General features: G+C 37.6%; 1 pseudogene; it reads left to right on the forward strand.

The window, feature by feature from the left end:
- Positions 1-2,683: 2,683 nt before the first annotated feature.
- LOC100340302 (olfactory receptor 5D13-like) lies at positions 2,684-3,627 on the forward strand (annotated as a pseudogene).
- Positions 3,628-4,673: the final 1,046 nt, after the last annotated feature.

Genomic DNA, 4,673 nt, shown 5'->3' on the forward strand with positions numbered 1-4,673 from the left:
GTTTCCAGAATAAATATAAAAGAATCAGGTTGCAAATCACTCTGTCTCTGTCTCCCTTGCCCTGATATTTTCTATGTATTAAGAATATTAATTAAAATTTGTGGTAGATTCAGTATTTTATAGACTACTTAATATTTAAGCAATATTGTTTTAAAGAGGGTGTGGGACTAAAGCATTTCATTATTTAATTGCATTGACATAATCTTGAAAGATGGTGTGCTCATATGTGGCAGAAATACAAATTACTTTAAATAAAGTGAACCAGTGTTTCCAAGGACACTGACTGATGACTATTTCATGTTAAATGAAAAGCTAGAATGAACATTTTCTTTTATACATTCCAACACACAAACACATATGATGCATGGGAATAGTCAAAAATAACATAATGAATGTTAACAGTAGTTATATCTTAATAGCTTCACTTTCATTTGTTTATCCCTCAGGTTTTCTAAGACAATTTATATACTTTTCTGTAGGTAAAAGTTCTAAGATAGAATAATGATGTAGTTTTTGTGAGGCTTGTTTTCAGTAATTCAAATGAGACTATGCTCTTTCAAATTGCCAAATAAAATGACATTGAATCTAATTTCTGAGTTTGGGTTCCAAAAATAAGTAGTAGTTAGTAGAGTATCTCTGGAGTCTAAATCCCCAGGGTCAGAGAGGTTACATCAGCCCGGTAATTAGTTCCTAGGAGTCAGAAGCAGCTTCAATCTCTCTCCCTCTTCCTTTCTGTGTCTTCCTCGCCCTCTCTTTCCCCATTTAGCCTTTCTTTCCCTGAATTTTCTGAATACTAATAAAGAAAGATATTATTGGATAATTAATTAAAATTTATTGTGGATTCCTGTTACGTTAACTCATTTCTTCAGTTTAGATAATACTTTAATCCTGAGTGGGAGTTTCCCTGGAGACTGTTACTAGACAAGAGGAGGGTCTTCAGGTGAGTTGGCTACAGCGTGGTGATGTAGCCTGTGTTATTTTTCACTCATAGAGGGACATTGGAGTCCAACAGTCTTTGAAAAGGGAATTCTCCATGAATCTCAATGCTGGATATATTGAATCTTCTCAAGAACTCAGGCTTCTAAGCTTTGATTTCTTCCTGCTTCTCTGGGGTATCAATCCTGATTTTTGCTTTTGTGAGATCTACTATGTGCTTGTTAATAGTACAAGCACACTGAAAATCTTTAAAGGATAATATAAAATCTGAGAATGTCCTTGGTATCTTAAGAGTCTCTTAGAAAAAAATTAAGTATAAATAGTAACAGTGAACGTTGTATATGACATTGTGACTTCTTAATATTAACATCTGTAGGGTGAGAATGCAGGAGACACTGCTGGAGTAAAAGCAAATGGTTCTTTGTGCTCATGGCTTTCATCTAGCATTTTACAGATTACAAATGCTGGATCAGTAGACTAGAAAAGTAAGACATTTGAAGTGAAAGTAAAGAAAAAATAAACAAGCTAAGGCACAAATGGATTCTGACAATATCAGTATTATTAAAGAAAATAAAATATGTGAGAATATCTCAGGTAAGAATTTAGATAGAGGGCCGGCACTGTGGAGCAGTAGGTTAATCCTCCTCCTGCGGAGCCGGCATCCCATATGGGTGCCGGTTCTGGTCCCTGTTGCTCCTCTTCCAATACAGCTCTCTGCTATGGCCCGGGAAAGCAGTGGAGGAGAGCCCAAGCCCTGGGGCCCCTGCGCCCATGTGGGAGACTGGGAAGAGGCTCCTGGCTCCTGGCTTTGGATCAGCACAGATCCAGCCGTTGCAGCCATTTGGGGAGTGAACCAGCAGACAGAAGACCTTTCTCTCTGTCTCTCCCTCTCACTATCTGTAACTCTACCTCTCAAATAAATAAGTAAATAAATAATTTAGATAGAACAAGCAGAGAGTTTAGATTGATAGATTAGGTAAAAGAAATCGAGGTTTTCAAAGTCATGGATGGTTTGCCATAGTACCCACAGGAACTTAGAGATGAATTGTTGATGCCACAGAGCAGAGTAGAGCACAGTAGTGTATGCTGGGCAGGTGGCTGTAATGCATGATTGCAGTTCAGTAAATCTCCCCAGGAACAAACCTGATAGGAGAAATAAAGGACCAGAAAGAGGTTATCATGATGAAAAAGGGGAGGAAAGCATAGCGAATTCGTAGAAGGACAGTTATTAATGCATTCGGACTGGGGCAGGACGGTATGAGGAGTTTCACCTGAAGCAAACATTGAAGACCTACACTGTATCCACTATATCCACATGTGCTCTGCTGCCCATGGTGGCCCTTGATTGAATTCTCAGATTTTTCAATGATACAATGGTTTGAAAATAATACTACTTAGTGACAGAACTCATGTCAAGATTCTAAAAAAAAAAAAAAAAAGCATGTGTTCTACAACAGTGTAGAAGAGTTTTCTATTTACCATCCAGAAAGCTATTTCATGCAACTTCTGCCACTCATGATCAATTTCTAGTTCCCACTAACTGCTAATACAGAGTCTAACTACAAATAAGCTTCTTAACTTATATATACCTCCACTTACTTATATGTATCTAAAAATATGAGGCTGCTTGTGTGACAATGCATGATGTATGTTTTAGCACATGCTTGAAAAAGAGTAAATATTATGCTTGACAGATCATTATCCTTCTTATTTGCATCATTATTTCAGATTCTCTCTAGCAACAATCATGTTGCTAGCTGAAGGAAATCAGACTTCTGCAGTCACCTTCACCCTCTTGGGCTTCTCAGAATATCCGGACCTCCAGGTGCCCCTGTTCCTGGTATTCCTGACCATCTACACAGTCACCGTGCTGGGGAATCTGAGCATGATTCTGATCATCAGAATCAACCCCAAACTCAAAACTCCCATGTACTTTTTTCTCAGCCACTTGTCCTTTATTGATTTCTGTTATTCCACCACAGTCACACCCAAACTGTTGGAGAACTTGGTTCTGGAAGACAGAACCATCTCCTTTACAGGATGCATCATGCAATTTTTCTTTGCTTGCTTATTTGCAGTGACAGAAGCATTCATGTTGACCATGATGGCTTATGATAGATACGTAGCAGTTTGTAAACCTCTGCTTACACAGTCATCATGTCCCCAAAGCTCTGTGCTTTGTTGGTGGCTGGGCCCTACACATGGGGTATAGTCTGTTCCCTGATACCCACTTATTTTCTTTTGAAATTATCCTTCTGTGGGTCTAGCATCATCAATAATTTTCTCTGTGAGTATTCTGCCATCGTCTCTGTCTCCTGCTCTGATCCCTACATCGGCCAAATGTTCTCTTCTGTCATCGCCATAGTCAATGAGGTGAGCTCCTTGGTAATCATTCTCGCTACTTATTCTTTCATCTTTGTCAATCTCATAAAAATGCAGTCTGCTGGCAGGAAGCAAAAAGCTTTCTCTACCTGTGCCTCCCACCTGACTTCCATCACAATTTTCCATGGGACTATCATGTTCCTTTATTGTGTACCCAACTCCAAACATTCATGGCTGATGATCAAACTAGGTTCTGTGTTTTATATAGTCGTCATCCCCATGCTGAATCCTTTAATCTATAGCCTAAGGAATAAAGATGTAAAAGACAGTTTTAGGAAGTTAGTGAATCATGCAACATCATTGTATTGAATATTTCTATTTCTGAAAGAAATTCAAATGATTATGTCATGAATTGTTCAGTATTTCTAGTAAAGATGATGATTTGAATTATTTAGTCCACTACAGAGGAATTGAAATCTCTTGTCATAAATATTTTATTTGACCATTTTATTTCTATTCTTGTCACTGTTTAGAACAATAGTTGCAAATATGTGAAATAAAACATGTGCTATGTGTTGAATAATGTTCCCCAAACTTTGCCTGTCGCCCAGAACTGCAGAAGTGACCTTACGTGGAAATAGTATACAGAAGTAATTAGGTAACGTGAGTTGAAATCACAGTGAAATTGGACAAAGCAGACACTCAGGGAAGAAGAGCTTGTGAAAATGGAAGTAGATTGACACTTTCTTGCTTTTGGCCAGGAGTGGATGAAGGTTTCTCTCTTACCAAATTCAGGTAGAAGACAGTCACTGCTAGTACTATGAGTAAATTCTGATCTTGAGAATTTCAAGAACATACATAAACCTTGTTTTTGCCAAATTTGTGTCAGTATGCTGCAGTAGCCCCAGGAAATCCATTTACCAAATCAACATCAGACCACAGAACATAAATTGCTTCACTTATGTATCAACTTTGTATTTTTCAACACATTCTTCAACTCCACTTTCACAATGAGAGTCAACATACAGAAGAAATGAGCCTCTCCTGAATAGGAGTGTGCAAATGGAAGGAATCACAGTGGGAAGTGAGAAACACTGTTAGTAAGATTCTACCGGTTTCTTCATTCCTTTTCAGTAAAAGACTCCTGTACTTTTATTGTGGAACAGGAAACAATGTTAAATGTGATGACTAAGTATCATGTAATATGTTGATTTTATGTGAAGTTCTTGTAAGATTATCAAGAAAATAAAAAATAATTCAGTTATTAATCTCATGATTTCTAACTAATATCTCACACTTGATTGTACAAATCCTACTGACACAGTGAATATCATAATAAATTTCAGAAATAGTTATATAATCATTGCTTTATTTATAAGATTAATCTTTTGGGCCGGCACCGTGGCTCACTTGGT

This window comes from Oryctolagus cuniculus, chromosome 1 (genome assembly GCF_964237555.1).
Source record: "Oryctolagus cuniculus chromosome 1, mOryCun1.1, whole genome shotgun sequence".
NCBI lineage: Eukaryota > Metazoa > Chordata > Mammalia > Lagomorpha > Leporidae > Oryctolagus > Oryctolagus cuniculus.